Source organism: Rhinolophus ferrumequinum, chromosome 11 (assembly GCF_004115265.2).
Source record: "Rhinolophus ferrumequinum isolate MPI-CBG mRhiFer1 chromosome 11, mRhiFer1_v1.p, whole genome shotgun sequence".
NCBI classification, from domain to species: Eukaryota; Metazoa; Chordata; class Mammalia; order Chiroptera; family Rhinolophidae; genus Rhinolophus; species Rhinolophus ferrumequinum.
Window position 1 is genome coordinate 63514473 of NC_046294.1, and position 20968 is coordinate 63535440.

Below are 20968 nucleotides of genomic sequence, written 5' to 3' on the forward strand. Positions count from 1 at the left end.
TCAGATCTAAGCATGAGTGAATTAGGTGGCTGGCTATCCTCAAGATGAATTTTAGATTCCCTTAAACCTCTCCTTCACAAAAATCTCTGTCCAGCAGGCTGACATGACAGCTCTTCTCCTAACCAGTTCAATAATCTGTCAGTCCTTCACTAAAGCAACAATGTAGAAGATCACTCATTATGAAAAGGACCATGCTTTCTGTGATGGAAGGATGTAGTACTTACTACATTTGTTTATTGTCTAAGAGTATAGTATAATGACTAATAGTATGGACTACGAAGTCAGGCTGTCTGAGTTTGAATTCCAGGTGTTTATTTATTAGCATTAAGACTTTGAACATAGCTTCTTCCCCTTCCTGTAAGTGGCCTGAAGTGACCTCTGAAAATGGTTCGCTATTTGACCCAGAGAACCCCATAAAATCATGTAAATCAAGAGGTTCAAATCCTCATGTTCATTTTAAGAACACTCGTGAAACTACCCAGGCCATCAAGGGTATGCATATCCAAAGAGCCACCAAGTATCTAAAGGATGTCACGTTACAAAAGCAATGTGTGCCATTCTGTCGTTACAGTGGTGGAGTTGGGATCTGTGCCCAGGCCAAATAGTGGGGTTGGACGCAGGGTCAGTGGCCCAAAAAAAGTGCAGAATTTTTACTGCACTTGCATAAAAATGCAGAGAGGAATGCTGAACTTGAGGGTTTAGATGTAGACTGTCTGGTCATTGAATACCTCCAGGTGAACAAAGCTCCCAAGATGCGGTACAGAATTTACAGAGCTCACAGACAGATTAACCCGTACATGAGCTCTCCCTGCCACACTGAGATCTTAACTGAAAAAGAGTGGATTGTTCCTAAACCAGAAGAGGTTGCACAGAAAAAAAAAAAAGATGTCCCAGAAGAAACTGAAGAAACAAAAAATTATGGTCCAGGAGTAAATTCAACACTAAATAAATTCTAATAAAAGTTGGGGGGAAAAAAGACTTTGAGCATGTTACTTTGCTCTGTCCCTCAGTTTCATCATTTGTAAAATGGAAATAACTATAATACTTACCCCACAAAGTTGTTGTGATTACTAAATGAGGATGGATAGATGATAGATAGATGGATGGATAGATAGATAGGTAAGAGGAGAGGAGGAAGAAGAAGTAAAAGAAAATCACCAGTCCTTCACATCTGGAAGCTGACCTGGTACTCACAGCTAGATCACGTTATTCTCCTGTTGGACATAAACACTCCCATAGAATACTACCTCAGACAAATTTACTCTGAAACCATGAAAAAGTAAGACAAAACAAAGCCATTTCATAATTTTGTCTAAGAATAGACAAAAACAAGGTCACTGAGCTGCTCAAAAAGATACCAAACACCCCCCTCTCTTGGCTAAAATGAGTGACTGCTACTTCTTTACCAATGACGGCTTTATACTGGTTCTAACCTCCCTCCCTATCGATAAGGTTTAATGAGATCATAAAATTGCCCCTGCTTTTTGACAGCATCCAATTTTGAAGTCCCTGCTTCTTTAGACTGTCCCCCAAATCCTTCAAGTAGATCCTAAATCCATTATTAAGTTCTTCTAATACTATTATTGAGACACCCCACAGTTCCCTTGTGTTCTTGTGTGTTCTCCCACTTGGCAATTAGTAACAAACTCAGCTTGTTCTTGTTCAACTTCTGGGGTTCCTGTGGTGGTTGGTGGACAGGCACTGATGACATATAGATAACAGTGGAAAGGATGAGAGAGACAGACTGTTGGCACACATAGTTAAGCGTTTGAAAAATCTTTCCTATCATTACTATTATACATACCTGGAGAGTATTAAGTACAGGACAGGGAAATCATGTGAAACAAAAGAACCAAAAAGGAGATCCAGAAGGTCCGGCCTATCGATCAAATAATAAGAACAAAGCATGTGTCTATGACAGAAAGTCAGGCCCTAGAGTAAGCACCACAAAGCTCATAGGGATTTGTGGTCAGTCACTAAGATATATTGAAAGCATTAACACAATACCTGGCACATAGAAAGCGTGCAAAAACTTAGTTTGTTTTTCTTTTTTTTTCCTTCATCGTAATCAAATGCTCAGGAATCCACTTGGGGATAAGAGGCCGTTAGCGCTCAGTTTATACAGTGTGAGTCCATGAAAGACAAAACTGCCCCTTACACACTGAAACAGCACATGACCAAGTCCTCAGAGATGCTACTTTTCGACAGCACTTGGCATTCTTGTCTGTAACTGGAAAGCACAAATATGGCTGTGCACAGCAATCACATCACCATCATTTGGCATTCTGTGGTAAGGCCCTGTGACAGTCATTTGCAGGGTAAATTCGAGTCACATCCCAGCAATTTTGCTATCACTCTTACTATAAGGCACCTTGCGGGTTTCCTCGGCAAGGCTGTGATTATTTTTCAACTTTATTGCTAACCTGATTTGTTTTCCATTTGCTTATTGATGAATTTTGCTGTTAACCAGAAATATTTGTTCAGTGGCTAGTAGCAAGCCCAGGGAATTGTTACAGGACAAACCTTGCAAGCTGGCAGGAATCACAGGTAAAATTAATGTGGATCCAGTTCCCATCGTTCATTCCACAGCCCATGTTCCAAGCACTTATCAATTTATTCCACTGATAAGAATGGCAAGCTCACAATAAAGTCATGGAGAGTGAAAAACAATATATCTGTGCCCATTATTTATTCATGCCCAAGTCACATGGATGAAAAATACTAACCATTAACACCAGAACAGCAATCTTTTATGTTAATTGGGCCATTGCTTTCTTCACCATTTACTCCAGGAGCATGCTACATGAAGCAAACAAAGGGTAGTTTGGTAATTAGATCAGGGCAAATAGTTTCTGACTTCTCATGTCCATACTGTTGGAGTAAAATATACACCTAGTGTAACTCATTTCAAACTAGTTGCCAGGGTTTATACCCGAGGTTTTTTAAGTTTAGTTATCATTCTATTGTGATACAACCATAGTGAAGAAATATTTAAAATAGAAACTTCTGAAAATTTCTATTGTTTTCCATCCCTCCAAAAAAGACTCACTATTAATATTTTAATGTAGTTTAAGTCTTTTTTTTTCTTTTTAGTGTCTAGGGTTTTACACGTACACATTTATATATATAAACGGCCCTGTATCTGGGGGTTTTGTTTCACATCCATGGATTCAATAAACTGCATATCAAAAATATTCAGAAAAATAAATTCCAGAACATGCCAAAAAGAAAAACTTGAATTTACCATGTGATGAACGCTACACTGAATCCACATGAATGAAGTGATATGTGGGCATACTGTGCTGTAGCCTATAGGGCAAATACTACACCATTTTATATACGGAACTTGAGCATCTACAGATTTTGATATCCCTGGGGGTTCCTGGAACAAATCTCCCTCGAATACCAAGGGATGACTGTACCTGTGTGTGTGTGTGTGTGTGTGTGTGTGTGTGTGTGTACCTGTATTCACATCATACGTACAATTTTAAGAAAAAAAGTTCTCCATCTAGTATAGTCTGCTCATATTTGCCAAGTGTTTGGTGACTTGATGAATACTCTTGTTCTACCTAAATTTTTAAAAACTTTTGCTCTTTCTTCATATGTTTAGTCTTCTTATTGTATAAATACTGCAGTAAAATTTTACTGTGCCCCTTTCATATTACATGACGACCCCCTCTCACATCCGTTATCTATCCTGTTTCTCAAAAGGCATTATCTAACAACATTGGGGGAAAAACATCATTCACATAATGGCGTACACAGCCATGGAGATTTCAATACTGACATTTTGCACTTGTGTGTGTGCCATTGCTTAAAGGAAGAGAGTGCTGCCTAAATCTCAGCCTAAGTAGCTGGTCCTCAGTGCCATAGTGCTCCTGGAAGGGACATGTGGAGAGTCACTTGTATCAATGAGGCAGACACCACAGTGGGAGATAACACACAGAGAACATGGGGAGCTCAAGGAAAAAGGGAGAACTGAAGAATAATTTCTCTAAAAGAAACCCAAAACCCAAAGAAGCACTGTAGCTTGTTACACAGGTTCCCATGACTGGAAAGGATTAGAAAAGTTTCTGTATAATGAGGGGGCAATTAGAGTGAGTTTAAGGCAGTCTTGTTATTTATGATTGAACAAGGTCAATACGATTACATCTCGTCCATTATTTATACGTTTGTATGCAGTTACTATAAATTCTAGGTGTTTTCTGTGTTATACTAGAACTCACGGTAACGTTATTTTAAGTCCTCGTGATGTGTACATCTGTTTCCCCCCATATTTCAGTCATTAAACCAAAAAATACTCACTGTGTGCTCTGACATTAATCAACAGAAAGAGCTAAATAATTTTCGGCATACTCAAAAAATTTAAAAACAGCACGGGATAATGAAAAGCATAATCACTTTTATTCTCTATCCTTTGCTTATGGAAAACAATTTTAAAAAGCAGTTTACATCACACTCTTGGCTTGAGTCTTTTTTTTGAAATGTCTCTTTTGGTTGCCACTAAAAATTAAACACACAACTCCTATGATTAACGTCAATGTTTGTGGTAAAATGAGTCAATTATTAAATCTGCTATACCCCTGACATGCAGGAATGAACAATGGGGGAGCGCGCTCCTCTAAATTTGTATGACTAACATTTCCACTTTGACGGGGGAGTTAGCTTATAGCATCTGTTTCAGACACATGAAAATTCAATTAAACTATCAGCTATCAGAATTACCATGGAGCAAATATCAACATAGGAAACCATGACCTAATTATATTATGAATTTTAAACTGGAGATAAAAGCTACATTTCAAGTTAGTCACATTGACTGACTCATTTCCCAGAAAGCTAATAAATATTTTTAAAATAAGATATTCTCTGGAAATACAGGCAAAGGAGTATCTTCGATTTATTATTATATCAGATCCCTCTGAAATACCATTTAATAATAAAAAATATATAAGTTTTAGTAAAAGAAGAGCAGACATCAGATTAAAAGACAGAAGGTTAAATTGGAAAATAGAGCAAAAGTTTCTACAGTTCTGCCCTAGGAAATAAGGAGGACAATGAATCAAAAATTTCACAACCTTGGAACTCTATTCCCACTTGCCCCCTGACTACAAAGGAGAAGAGATACTATGCTACGTGAGTGCGAAGGACAGAGCCAGGTCAGGAAAACAGTAAGTTCTAACATGAAGGAAAATACCCAAGCAGAGCTAAAGCTAGGCAGTCTGTGGGGAGTCATGCCACCAGATTGAGAGTTTCTCCCATTAGAACTGAGCTGAGAATATTAAAAAGAGGTTATCTCTTCCTCTTCCTATTCAATTTATACATGTAATCATGGCCACAGAGGCATGAAGCAACAGGGAGAGGTGGAATCCTAACAGCAAGGTAGAGGCCAGCTGCTGTCCTCACTGAATACACCAAGTAAGATCTCACCTACTGTGTCCAAGGCATGGTGTCCTCTCATTCCCCCGACCCGTAGTACTTATGAATTCCATCTTCTCTACTGATCGGTACTCAAAATTGATTTGTTTCTCACTGAACAAATGATTAAATTAGGTAACTGAGAACAAAAGGTTTTATGATGTGACAACATAGTCTCAACCAGATATGAGTCTTGATCAGTATTAATCTAGCAAGAAGACCACGAGTCTCACTGCTCCATACATTCATCCTACACAGCCAATATTCCAGCCACTGAACATTTTCCATTGTTCAAAGCCTTTGCTCATGCTGGCTGCTGGTTCTGTTGCCAGATGTGCCTTCTGCCCTAGTGGCACAGCTAGGAGTGGGTCAGCTCCTAGTCCCACTTTAATATTTAGTTCAAATGTCCAACAGCAGATTGTTACCTCCTCTATTCTCCCAGAGCATTTTCACACACAAACACTATCACAGCCCCTTAGCATACTGTATTCTGAACGGCATACACATTCCCGTGATCTTTTGATTATGAACTCAATGAAAAAAGACACCTAGATACAAAGATGAATCAATTCACGTAATCAGGTCCCTAATGGGAGTATATTTAACTACTCTGGCCTTTAATTAGAGTAGGAGTACCTGGGGGAAGGAAAAGGACTCATTTCTATTTCCTTGCTGATACCGTTTTCTTGAGAATGACGAGACCAAGCTCTCATTCTAGCATGGAAAGGGAGTGAGTACCAGGATTGTCTATTAAAAAAAGACTGGCTGCACGTGGGGGAGAGGCCACAGTTAAGACTCACAGAGGCACGCATGGGTTCAATTTACTTCTAAAGACCTCCATACAATGGAAATAAGGGCTGTAGACCAATTACAGCCCATTCACTCTGAGCAGCTAATTTAAGCTATATATGATAGGGATTGATACCTGTAACAATAATCTAGGGATGAACCCCCAGTCCTGGGTCAAACAGAATCTTTAAACTTTGTGATCACGGCACACAGAACTGGCCGATCAAAATGTGTGCCTATTTCAGAACGGCTACAACAGCAAATGAAAATTCACAGCATTTTTTCATTTTTCTAGTATTCCGTATTATCCTCTCTAAGCCCAATAAGCAAACAAGACCTTTTTTTGTCATGTATAAGGCATTAAAAGAGCTGACCTGAGAAAAGCAGTTAGTTACCAGATTTCGATGGAAACAGACTAGGGAAAGTTAAAGACCTAACCTTCATGAAGACACTTGATATTTTTTCCGCCTATATGCTCATGACAGATCCCATTTAAAATAAGATCCCTGTAACCAGCAAGCTAGTCAGTGAGCTGTAGTGTTCTTACCAATAATTAAAGCCCAGAGGCTTGCTCACTGCTGCTCATATACACTGTATTTTTGTTACTTGGCGAGTTTCCTCATTGAAGAAAAAGTGACTCTGGTTCAACAGATTTTTTCTTAACATGTAAAATCCCAGAAAAGGATCATTCAGAATTGGGTCAAAAATTATTTTAAATATACAATATATAGATTATGGAAAGTTGTCGATACTTACAGGCTACAATTCCTTTCCTCCCAATCTCTCTTAAACCCACTCCACTCAGGACCTTGCTGAGTCCTCCCTCATTCATCTCAAAGTCACCAGTGACCTCCATGTTGTTGTACCTCATGGTCAATTCTCAGTCTTATTCTTATGGGTCTACCAACAGCATTAAACATAATCAGTCCCTTTCTCCTCCTAGATATCCTTGCTTCACTTGGCTTCCTGGACACCACTCTGTCCTGGTGCTTCTTCTCATTCTCCCTTACTGGCTCCTCCTCTTCCTCAGCCTGTAACGTTGGACAGCCCCAGGGCTCAGTCCCCGCTTCTCTTCCCCTCTCTATCTACACTCACTCCCTTGGTGATCTTACCTAGTCTCAGAGCTTTGACCATCCGCAGGCCAATGAGTCTCGAACGTGTATAAACATTGTACTCATGGCGTAGACTTCATTCCCAAATTCCAGGCACAGCTATCCCCTGCCTATTCAACATCTCCACTTGCATGCGTCTGATAAAAATGTCAAACTTAACATGTCAGCAGCTGAATTTCTGATCTTCTCCCCAAAATCTATTTTATACTTAGCCTTCTCTCTCCCTGTGGTTAGCAATGTCCTGTCCATTTGCTCAGGCCAGAAATTGCGAGCATCGTTGACTGTTTCTTTCTATGACTCCCACATCTAATTAAGCAGCCAATCCTTTTGGTTCTATTTTCAAAATATTAATGAGAGGACCAACCATTCCAGAAATATCTATGGGGGAAAAAAACCCACAATTCATTATACTGAAATGCAATTTAAGCATTACTTCCTGCCTGTCCTCACATGGATTTCTGTACCACGCAATGAACCTATTAAACAATCTGCATTTGCCGTGTGAAACTGTTGTTATTGAGTTTCTTTTCTGAACATACTAAACAAAAGAAAATTAAGTTTTGGTTTAATCGCTGCTTTTTTATTAATATCTGTCTCCACAGATGCAAATGTCTCACAGCAGGTTTATTATTAGAAAGTGACTATTTTTTCCCTAAAGAGCATAATGCTATTCATTTGGCACTTCAGAGAGCCTATTAATACAACTTAAGGTATATGGGGATAATCAAGGAGATACCATTAGCTTAGTATATGCCTGCACGGTAATTAGGAAGAAAAAAATTCATTTGTTAACATCTCTTAATACTTACATATTTCTCTTTTTTCTCTTTGTATTAAGTGATAAGATGCATATTTATGCTCTCAAGTAAACATATTCTCTTCTTTTCTCTGTATTTGTAAAACACATTTTACATCGGATGGGGTATGAATTAAAAACAGAGCATAGTAACAAATTCATCTCCATGTTCTATAAAAAAGAGTGAAAGAACTCAACTTCCTTTCATCTCTTGCTTTTATTAATCCATTTAACAAACACATATAAAGTTGCTAGGAACTGGTGATTCAACAGTGCTCAAGACAGATGTAGTTTCTGTCCCTCAGTAGAACTTACAGTCTAGGGACAATTATAGACAAAGAAATAAGCTATTATACTATAATTCAAACCAGGCTAAGATAGGTGAGGAACAGAGTGTCATAGAACACCAAATTCAGGATGTCAGCAAAGGCCTCTTAGAAAAAGTAACTAGCAAGTTATGATCTGAAGAATGAGTAGGAAGAGCCAGCTTGTCAGAGAGAAGAGACTGGTGTTTTAAGCAGAGGGAATATCACGTGCAAAGAATAGAGGTGAAAGAACATCTAAAAAACACTAGAAGTTCAAAGTGTTCAAAGGAAAGTAGTGAGGAAATGAAGCTGAAAAGCAAACTGGACCCAGTTCTAAGCCATGGCAAAGACCAAGCGCTTTGTTGTAAGGGCAACAGAGAAACTGTCCTAGTCTGCTCAGGCTACTACAACAAAAATACCATAGACTGGGGGGTGGAGGGGTGGGGGTGTCCTAAACCACCAACATATATTTCTCACAGTTCTAGAGGCTGGGAAATCCAAGATCAAGGCACCTGCAGACTAGGTGTTTGGTGTGGGCCTGCTTCCTGTTTTATAAATGGCAATTTCTCACTGTGTCCTCACATGGCAGAAGGGGTGAGGGATCTCTCTGGGGTCCTTTTTACAAGGGCACTAATACTATTCATGAGGGCTCTACCCTCATGACCTAAGCACCTCCCAAAAGTCCTACCTGTAAATACCATCATATTGGGGTTCGGATTTTAACATATGACTTCAGGGAAAAACAAACATTCAATCTATGACAGAAACCTTAAGCACGACAGTGAACAATCAAATGTGTGCTTCAGAAAGATCACTCTCACTGCACTGTAATGAAGACACTAACAGAGGGGTAAGATCAGAAGCAGGAAAACAGGCAACAGTTGACATAGTCTTAGAGAGAAATGATGGTCGTCTGCACTGAAAGAATGAGGACAGGAATAGACAGAACACAGAACAGACAAGAGAGATTCTACAAGTCTGAATCATGGCCAACTAGAATTTGGGCTGCACAGTGGATTTTAAATTCTAACACATTTACTCAACAGCACGTTCTGAGCACCTATTATCAAGGCATGCAAATCATCATCTGGAATCTAAGACTTAAAAGAAATTAATTAAATTAATTAAGCTGACACAGATAATTACTGACATAACTGAGTATAATATAGGTCTTCCAGTCCAGTGATTACAGTTCAATGTTTTATACGTTAAGAATGTTCCAGTTATCTCAATAAAATGCATTCATATTCATCCATCTAAAATTCTACACAAGTAAGGTTGTGAGCTACAGTGTTTACAGTGAACTTAATTCTGATCTTTAAAATTCACCTTTTAGAAATGTAATTTGGTTGAACACCTTCCCTCAAATAGTTGAAGTCCTTTTGAATTAGTGTGTACATACACAATTGTACCTCCAACCAAGAGCCTAATATTGTTTGCCAGAGACCGCCTCCAGCCATGCCCATCCATTGTTAGAGCCACTAGCAGACAAATTTATCACATACGTTAACCTGCTGCCTTGAATGGAAGGTTACTGAAATAATGACTAGGAGTATGAAAATCATGAATAAAATATGGGAATCTGGTTTGCAAGTTATGAAGTTCTCTTATCAAGTCTGCAGACTAAATGTGCCCTCCGAGGTGATGCTCCCACCTTGGGTGACATAGATGAATGATGATGCTGATTTAAAAAAAGGAGAGAAAAGCAGATTAGCACCTTAGGTTGAATTCTGTTGGCCTTGTTATCAGTTCGATCCAAATAAAATGTGTTAATTTTTCTGTGTTTTTCTCAAGAGTTCAGCTGTGAAAATGGAGGTGTTTTACAGAGCAAAGATAAAAAAGTGAAGATAAAATAGGTACTTTCAAGAGACCAAAAAAAAAAAAAAAAGTATGACAAGTGAAAAGAGAATATTTTGGTTAATACCAAATTTTTCAAAATATATCCTTAGTTTGCTTAGAGCGAGTGAGGCACGAAAAACACAAGGCAATTTGCTGGAATTACGTATGGTGGGTAGAGGAAAAAGTGGAGTATTGCCCTATAAAAAAGGGGATATTGGCATGAAGTTTAACATACAGAATATATGTTTAGATTTCTGGGTTGAATTATCTAGGTAAGCCTTGATGAAGCCCTAAATATTTTTGAGCAGTTCTGCCAAATCCCTCCAAATTCAGTCATAATTTAAACATGACAGAGAAGCTAGAAATTGCAAGAGGTACCAAGTCTTACTGAAAGGGTTCAAAGTAAGCGCACACTGACTGACCCTTGCCAAGTAGTGCACTGAGTTTTCAGACACAAGAATATTCATTTGAGATCAACCTGAACTCTGGAGCAACTGAGAGAGTCTGTGGTGCTGCATCTGCGAATCACTTCTTTTGTTTGCAAGTGCTGGGTAGATTTGTATTTACAGAGGAAGCAAAAATTCACCAAGTCTTTACCTATTGTGAAAGTGTGATTATTCATGAATGAATTGGTATCTTTGTACTTAGTGAAGAAGAGAATCATGCAGGTGGGTAAAGGAAAAAGTGGATAAGATAAGGACGTATTTTACATTTCTTTAGAAAACTAAGTGCTTACAAGCACTTCAGTAAAAGTACGCATTTGAACATTAACAGGAGAGTATCTGGTGGTCACAGTCCACTCAAGGAGGAATGCCCAGTCTACTCCTCATTAGATTGCTAACTACAGACAATAGGAGAACACTTGCTCTTTCTGATGTCTACCTTAAGGTTATGAATTAAGAAAAATTAGTCCTAACTCCTCTTTTTAATTCAAAAAGAATTTATTTCAGCCCTTTAAGAGTCTTATTATATTTTTATCTATAGTTCATCATTTAACAATTTCATTTAATCTTTACAGCAGCCCTAAGAATGGGGATTAATTATCCTCAGGCTGAGAAACAAGATAGCTTTATCTGAGGATTTATTTATTCAATAGCTATTTATCTGTCTCGCTTGCTGGAGGTCATACAATGAGTAATTGGTGGCATTGGAATTGTTGCCAGATCTGGTTTTAGAAGTTTTTGAGTCTCACAGACATATGTTAGAATCTCTATGGTTTACTAACTCTGTGAACTGGGAAAATTTCCTAAATTCTTTGAGACTCAGTTTTATCACCTATGAAATGGGTCTAATAATAGTACTCACTCCATACCTCGTGAGAAAAGGTATGTAAATTGTTCAAGTAGTGGCCTTCAGGAGGAGTTCTATGAGATATTCCCTTTCCTGCATCCCAAGAAGGAGACTCACTGTAGTTAGTCTCAACAACAATAATAAATAAACAAATGGCACTATACAATTATGTGAAATCACTTAGTAAAATTAAATGATCCTTGTTCCTAGTTTGACCTTATTCTCTTCTTTGTTTCTTCCAGGAATATCTGAATGGGAAAACTACCCAAGGTTTCTTTGCGCGCTCTCTCTCTTTTTCCCAATCTCTTTTTGCCTACCACTCTCCTCTGCTCCCCCCACGCCCCTCCCAATCTACTGAATGCATGGCGAGAGTGACGGAATGGGCCTTGGCCAGTTCAGTTCTAGGTACAGGGGAAGTCAACTTTCTTGATCTATCTCTAGCACCCCTTCCTGTCCCTGCCTTTTGGATGTCTTTCCTCCAACTAATGAGAAAGATAGACAACTCTGGTTTGGGCTCAGGGAAGGTAGCAAGAACAGGTCTTACATTGTTTTCTTCCCACACTATTTGATTTTAAAGAGCTTAGGAAAGGAGCAACCTTGCTGTGGCCCAGCTTAACTTAAGGGACCAGAGTCCTGAGTAATAAATGGTTAGCTTGCCCCAATAAATGGTTAATGTGCCCCAATACATGGTTAATGTGCCCCAATAAACGGTTAGTGTGCCCCGCTTTGACTTCTCTGAGTATAGACCTCCCTTAGAGACTTCATACCAAGAAGCAAGGCTAGACCAAGGCTGAAGTCCTGTAATCTTTGGTGTTTGGCCTAAGACCACCATGATAACCTTCCCTTATTATTGCAACATCTGTTATAATTATTAACTATTTGTTCCTTATTCTTAATTTCTACGATGTGGGGGAAAACTCAGCAGTTTAGCTTATCTACATATTTTATGACTTTAGTGACTGCTCTCACTTATAGGATCAATGTTGCATCAAAACAAATTAGTTTTAAATCCCTCTTTCTTATTAGAAAATAACTTGCAATGTAGAACATATTAAGAAACCATTTTCTGTGTATAATTTTGTCATTGGAAATAGTACAGTATTTTTATAATACATATGCAGACTTTTCACTAATGTACGTGAATCTTTGCCCTAGTTAATCACAAATAGTGCTGCATTGACTCACAGGCTTTTCTTTGGCCTATACTCACTTTAATCTCAGTCTCCCTTTTCTTAGCCTTAAAACAGGAATAATGGAACAATTCTCATTTCCTGGCACTTGGAATTCACTAAATTTTTTAAAATGCTGTGTTTGAATAAGATGCTTTCCAGTAAGAGTGTAATGTGACTGAATGAAAGATGAAGAAGCAGTCCCACATTTAGACCTTGAGTAAACAAAATAATGCAGACATTTCAGTTAAAATTACCTTCTCATTAAAGAAACTCTGCTGACATAAGCTCTGTTCCAATTGTGGCAAACTTGATTTTATAATCAAGTATGAGCCTTATGGGTTTTCCCAGCAAGCTGCAAGATTTCATCGTATCACTTTTAACAGCATAATCAAATGGCTACAACCCAGGACAGTCAAGTGGGTTTAAAAGGCATTCTTAATACAAAGCCTTTCTAAATTATTATTTATTTTAAAGTTAACAGCTCTGGAAATTAAAGCGGCTCAGGGGATAAGATCTAATCTGATGGTGAAGAGATTCAAATATCATCATAAAGATAAAGTCACTGAGGTGTTTGGCATATAGTGGTACTGTTCCGAGCTGAGACACTTTAAATTTAACGAGCATTTACTAAGTGCCTACAACAGGCCAGAATTGAGCTACATGCAAGAGACACAAGAACAGACTGACTCCAGCCCTCAAGAACTCCCACTCTGGTGGACAGAGTTAGATTTGTAAAATTCACTGAGATTGCAAGTCTAGGCAATTCACTGTCTGTGCATGTGTCTGGAGAATACACTGAGCCCAGTTCAGAAGGATTTTTGTCCCCCAAGTCACATATTTCCAAACATGTTCTGGTAGTAAAAGAACTGATCTGAAATTTAATAATTGCTTGAGGTGTGGGAATGAAAATTTATATCATTTATCTCGTTGAAATGTTCCAGCAGATCACAGGTAAACCTTTCTATATCTCTTTCTATAGAGGAAGTAATAGAAGCTCTGTGGCTAAGGAACAGTCCCTCATCATCTGCTAATATGCAGCAGGCCCAGGATGCATACACACATACCTCTGATTTCAGAGCTTGGTTCCTTCTGCTGCACCACATGGCCTCCCATTTAAGGGCTTGAATACCAAGCTGTGTCAGAGCTTCTGGGAAGGGGAACTCTGACTCCTGCTTCAGAGGAGAGCCCTGGTAAGTTGATCAAATTGGCTACAGCAGAAAAAACAGCCCAAAGCCTGAGTAACTAAAAATCTGAATATGGGACCCTGAACTACAAGGTGTATGGAGGAGGGTGGCTAATCACAGATGGGTCATGTGTACTTGCTCAGAGTGTGTAACACACTAAAGTAACTCTAACTATACAAAGCAGTGGAGCAATTGCAATCATGCATAAGACTGTCCATTACATGAGTCACTACAGGTAAAAAAGGTGGTGAAACAGTGCATCTCAACTGTTAATTCTGTATACAAGCCTTGGATCTGTAACTGGTTCATGGGTGTAAGCTAACAAGGTGTCTTCACACAACGGAGTTTCAACACATGTTGAAGAAATGAATGAATGACTAAATGACTAAATGAATGATGGCAGCATACAAAAATCCATATACTTCAATACAAATTACAAGCCAGGTCTTTCTTTCTGAATCAGGAGGTGGGCCTGAGAGTGAAGCCCTGGAATCTGAGGGACAAACTCCCATTTACCTCCTGGGGATACCTACAGTCTTTTGGGTGAATTCACTGTCTTCATGTATTTTCCCCAGGTCTCAGCTGCAGCACCTGTTCAAAGGGGAGCATTGATGTTTGCCTCAGCGTTTAAAATGCCCAGTGGAACTTGAGTGTGCTCTGCAAGCTCATCTTTTTTTATTACAAGGACTCACCACTTTCTCTCTATGCATATCTAGTCTACAGATCAGCAGAGATGAATAAATAGTGCAGTGCATTAGTGCAGAGATTTGGAACCTCCATTGGCATATGTTGTCTCTCTAGCCTCACCAGTTCCTAAGAATACATCTAATTATCATGGTGAAGAAGCAGAGAACCTACCTGATGTGAAAGAGAATGGGGTGGGGGAAGTAAGTGAATGCTGACTGGCAGGGTGTGTATTTGTGAGGAGGTGTGTGTGGAGGGGGGCACTGGGGAGTGTGTGTTAGTCTCAATGTGGTTAAGAGATAAAAATAAACATGTCAGGAAGATAGTGTGATATGGAAAGAGCACGGACCTTGCTGACCGACAGATTTAAGTTTAAATCTTACTTCTAACATTTACTTTGTCATATGACCTTGGAAGGTCACTTCTCTGGGTGAACTTACCCATGAAACAAAACAATTGCATGTACTTTCATGGATTATGGTACAACTGAATTGAGAGAACTATGGAAATCAAATGGCCAAGTATTTGGTCTACAGCTGGCACTTCATTAATATTTTTCTCCCTTCTGAAGGGGAAAGCATCCCTTGTTAGTATACCCTCTTCTTCCCATTCATCCAGAGCCATTTTGCCATTACCTAGTCATTGAGGGCTAGATTAACAACCCAAACAACCATGGAGACTTTACTGGTTAGTTGTTAAAGACATCATCCATCCTGTCTTTTTAAAAAGATTTGTATTAAAATATAGCTAACATACAATATTATATTAGTTTCAAGTGTACACCATAGTTATTCATATTTATATGTATACCTAAAGAAGTGATCTCCATGATACGTCCAGCAACCATCTGACACCATACCACTCTATAACCATATTATTGATTGTATTTCCTATGCTGTACATTACACCCCCAAAACTTATTGGTTATATACCTGGAAATTTGAACCTCTTATTCCGCTTCACTTTTTTAGCCCTTTTTAAAATTTTTCAATTACAGTACACATTCAATTTTGTTTTATATTAGTTTCTGGTGTACAGCATAGTTGTTACACATTTGTATAATTTAAGAAGAAGTCCTCCTTACTAGTCTAGTAGCCCCCTGGCACTATACCTAGTTATTACCATATTATTGACTATATATGACTATGCTTTACTTTACATACCATGACTATTTTGTAAGCACAGAGAGTCTCAAACAAGATGAACCCAAAGAGGCTTATACAAAGACACATCATAATTAAAATGTCAAAGGTTAGACAACTAAAAAATCTTAACAGCAGCAAGAGAAAATCAGTTGGTTACCAAAAGGGGAGCTCCCATAAGACTATCAGCTGATTTCGCAACAGAAGCTTTGCAGGCAAGAAGGAATTGGCACAAAATATTGAAAGTGATGAAAAGCAAGGACCTACAACCAAGATTACTCTACACAGCACAGCTATCATTTAGAATTAAAGGACAGAAAAAGAGCTTCCCAGACAAGAAAAAGCTGAAAGAGTTCATGGCCATCTTACAAGGAATGTTAGAGGAACTACTTTAAGATGAAAAATAAAATAGATGAAAAGTATGAATAATAACATGGCAATAACTACATATCTATCAACAATTACTTTCAGTGTAAATGAATTAAATGCTCCAATCAAAATATATAGGATGGGGCCGGCCCGGTGGCTCAGGCGGTTGGTGCTCCGTGCTCCTAACTCCAAAGCCTGCCAGTTCGATTCCCACATGGGCCAGTGGGCTCTCAACCACAAGGTTGCCGGTTCAACTCCTCAAGTCCCGCAAGGGATGGTGGGCTTTGCCCCCTGCAACTAAGATTGCACATGGCACCTTGAGCTGAGCTGCCTCCTGGGATGGCTCAGCTGGTTGGAGTGCAGAATCTCAACCACAGGGTTGCTGGTTCGACTCCCAAAAGGGATGGTGGGCTGTGCCCCCTGCAACTAGCAACGGCAACTGGACCTGAAGCTGAGCTGCGCTCTCCACAACTAAGACTGAAAGGACAACAACTTGAAGCTGAACGGCACCCTCCACAACTAAGATTGAAAGGACAACTTGACTTGGAAAAAAGTCCTGGAAGTACACACTGTTCCCCAATAAAGTCCTGTCCCCCTTACAAAAAAAGAATCAATTTAAATATATATATATATATATATATATATATATATATATATATATATATATATATATATGATGGCTGAAAGGATAAGAAAACAAGATCTATACATATGCTGCCTACAAGAGACTCACTTCAGACAGAAAGACACACACAGAGCAAAAGTAAAGAGATGGAAAAAGGTATTTCATGAAAACGGAAACAATGAAAAGCTGGGGTAACAACACTTATACCAGACAAATGAGACTTTAAAACAAAGGCTATAACAAGATACAAAGGAGGACCCAGTAATCCCACTTCTGGGTAATTATCCAAAAAAAACCCAAAACAATCCAAACACCACTTCAAGGGGACCCCTATGCATCCATATATTCTTTGCTGCATTATTTATAATAGCCAAGATATGTAGGCAACCTGGGTGTCCTCAAATGGCAGAACGGATAAAGAAGAGGTGGTACATATATACATTGGAATATTACTCAGCCATAAAAAAAAAAATGAAATCTTGCCATCTGCAACAACATGGATGCACCTAGAGGGTGTCGTACTAAGTGTAGTAAGTTAGATGAAGACAAATGTCAGGTGATTTCACATATAAGTGGAATCGAAAGAACAAAACAAACAAACAAATGAACAGAAACAAACTCATATATACAGAAAAATTTTGATGGTCACAAGTTGGGAAGGGGGTTGAAGGTGGGTGAAAAATGGGAAGGGATTAAGAAGTACAAATTGGTAGTTACAAAATAGTCATCCATCTTGTCTGACTGTATCAGAGATAGGGACAAAGCCTCTACCATAAAGTAATGCTTTTATCATTCAGATTGTCACAGTACCTTTGTGTGAAGTACCTGTGGGCATGATAGTAGTGGCTTCCATGGATGGAGTACCAACTAGGGAGGCAGGATTTCCTAGCACAGTTGACTTTTGCACAATACAGGTTTGAGCCTCATGGGTTCACTTATACAGAGATCTTTTTCAATAAATATACAGCAGCCCTTTGTATTCCCAGGTTTTTCATTCTTGCAATCAAACAACCATAGATTGAAAACAGCATTTTCAATCCACGTTGGGAATATTTGGATACAGAGGGCCGACTGTATGCATTTTCTATGCCATTTTATATAAGGTATTTGAGCACCTATGGATTTCGGTATTCATTGGGGGTGGCTGCCTGGAACCAATCCCCCATGGATGCCGAGGGATGACTGCAGTTAGGTTTTGGGGGAGTCAGAAGTTATATGCAGATCAACAACATGTTGTCCAAGGGTCAACTGGGAACGGGCATTTTGAAGTCAGAACTCCCAAAAATTTCACTGTACCGTCTTCTAACTCTATGACTCTGGGCGTTTATTTTACCTCTTTAAGCTTTGATTACAATTCTATAATATGGAAATAAAGATAGCCTCTATTTTTCAGAGTTTTTGCGAAGATTAAATGAGGTGTTTATGTCAGATAGCAGTTAGAGTAATACCTGGCCCATGGAAGTGCTCCGCATTTGATAATTTTTATTGTTATATAGCTGATGCTATGGAGACTTTTCTAATTTAATCATTTCAGCCCAGGGCAGTTGAGGTAACTGATATCCAGAGAAGTTGAGGAACTTTCCTAGGTTCCCATACTATCCTAACTTCTTTTTTGATTGAGCCTCCCTACATAAGGTAATTTCTTCAAACCTGCCTAGAGCAGGGAGGCCCCTGTAGCGTGGAAAGCAAGCTAGACTAGGAGGTGTGAGAAAAAGTTTAAGCAGTGGTTACTCCACTTATCAGCCGCATAAAGGGGCAATTCACTTCACCACTCTGTAAATGGAAGGTTTGACAAGGTGTTTGCTCAGGTCACTCCTGGCTCTGACACACAGATTCCATGCAAGGGACTTGGAGACTTAAGAGAAGCACACACATCTCATGGGACCTCGGTGGGCCTAATTGATGGTGATGACATCCCTGGGATCATCACCCTGCTTCCTTCACTTTTCCATTCACAAGGATGGCCCTGTCATCCCTCTTCCCACAGGGAACCGAATGAGGTTCTCATTAGAATTCAACTTCCTCATCTGGAAAAGTATATTCCCAAACACCAGTCATGTTTCCATATGTACGAAGAACAATTCATTTCCTCTCTTTGTTTCCTTTGATTTGTCATCTTCAGTCTGGGTATAATTCCTTGGATATTTTCAGGCAATCTCCACTAAAAATAATCGCAAGAGTCAGGGGATGCAAATATTGAAATCATAAATATCATTTTGAATCCTAATTCGAAGGGCAGACTTGCATTGCATTGATTCTGGGGTGGGGTACCTACTTTTATACTGAGATAACATGTGTAAAAGTAGTGTTAAAGTATAAATTTTGTTTAAATTAAAATGCAGATAATCTCATCACATTGACACAACTATATTTATTGCCTTGCAATATTTAACATGTATTGATCTCTTACTACGTATCAGGCACTGTGCTAAGAATTTAATAGGACCTATCTCATTAGAGCACCCTGAGGATACTAGAACTATAATCAACTTCATTTTACAAATGGGAAAACAAGCATAAAATGGTTAACAAAAAATCCCTCAGATCACACAGAGATAACTTGGGTCAAGTTTTTAACCCAGGCCTATCAGACTCTAAGGTGTAGGTGGCTAAACTGTTCTGCCTGCATTTGTAGTCATTCATATTTTTACATAGCTTCAACGATAGTGGACATGATGCTCTGCTATTTTTGTGTAATATTTTCATAAACATTTTCTGGATTCACCTGAATTAGTATTTAAAAATAACAATCAACATCAGCATTGCCAGGCACTGTGTTAAGTGCTTTACCATCACTCTTTGATCTGACCTTCAAAATAATCCTATAAGGTAAGGAACTATGAATGGCTCCATTTGAAAGAGAAAGAGCAAGTTCGGGGAAGTTGAATAACTTGCCATGGTCACAGAGCTTAGACATGGCAGAGACACCATTTAATCTCAGAGCCCAAACTCTTAACTAAAGTAACACACTGAAGAGCATCCTGATCAAACTAAAACATTCTCGGTTTTCGAAAAGGTGAAGAGAAAGCAAGAAGTACCAGTACTCCTTCTAGAAGTGGTGTTTCTTTCCATTTTTACTTGTCATCATTCAGGGACTCTGAGCTTTCAATAAAGGCCCAGGACCTCAGCAAAACCACGGGTGAGATTATAAGCCGCTCTGGTTGGAAACGGGCTTGTGATGAAACCACCCACAGCAATGCTCCAAATACTGATAAGGTCAGCAATGACCACCCACATGGAAGTTTCCTGGAAACCAAGAGGAAGGCAGAGAAATGTGTGATTCCTTCAGGTTCGATCGTCAATGACATCATCTACCACTAGGCAGGCCAGCAGCTGTCCCCTATGGACGTCCAGGTGGTCGTGCCAAATACGCCATTTCTCTCTCTGGGCAGACATGGCTTTTCCAATCGTTTTCTCTGGCAACAAAAAGTCAACAAATGCCCACTGGTGGAGTCTTGAGCTCCAGAAACAATACATGTGAAAGAAATCGTAAGGAAAACTCATGGACTTATAGAGGCGGGCTTCAACTTCTGCTATACCACTTCCGAGGCATGTCACTTTACCCTTTGAATATCAGGTTTATCACCTATAAATCCAGACAATAACGCCTCTCTCGAGACTCTGTAGGAATCAATTGAGATAATCTACACAAGTCGGCTGGAACATTTTTTAGCCGTAATACACAGAGTACACAAATTCTGGGCCCTCATGCAATACCCACCCTTTCTCATGGACACACACCCCTCAAATCAGAAAACATTCTAATCCAAAAACCACAAAAGCTGACTCACAGCCTTAAAAGCTGCTGAGATATCTAGTGGTGCTACACAGTCTATACAATTTTATGGGAAGCAGCACAGTCATATTCTTTGGAAAATCATCGGTTTAGAGTCTTTTGTCTCACTTCTATTAATTTCCTTGTGCAGACGATAAAACTTAACAGAAGAGAGCTCGATAGTGCCAAGGCTTCAGACGGCCAAAGTTAAAAGGCAAAATCCCTCTCAGCTGAATTCACTTACACATAGATTATGCTTAAACACTGGTCATTATGCAGGCGTAGATAAGATTTCCAGATGTGCACATTTGGGAGACCAACCCCGTATGTTAGAAGACAGAAGTGAGTTGTGTTTTCACTGATGATGAATGATCTCTTCACCCACAGAATAACTCTCAGGAAAGAGAGGGACAAGCATGTCTGGTCACCACAGGGCTAATCCCCAGTTTTCAGGCACATGTGAGGCTC

General features: G+C 39.2%; 1 pseudogene; it reads left to right on the forward strand.

Annotated features, from left to right (window-relative positions):
* The first annotated feature begins 398 nt into the window (after positions 1-398).
* LOC117030885 (60S ribosomal protein L17-like) lies at positions 399-933 on the forward strand (annotated as a pseudogene).
* Positions 934-20968: the final 20035 nt, after the last annotated feature.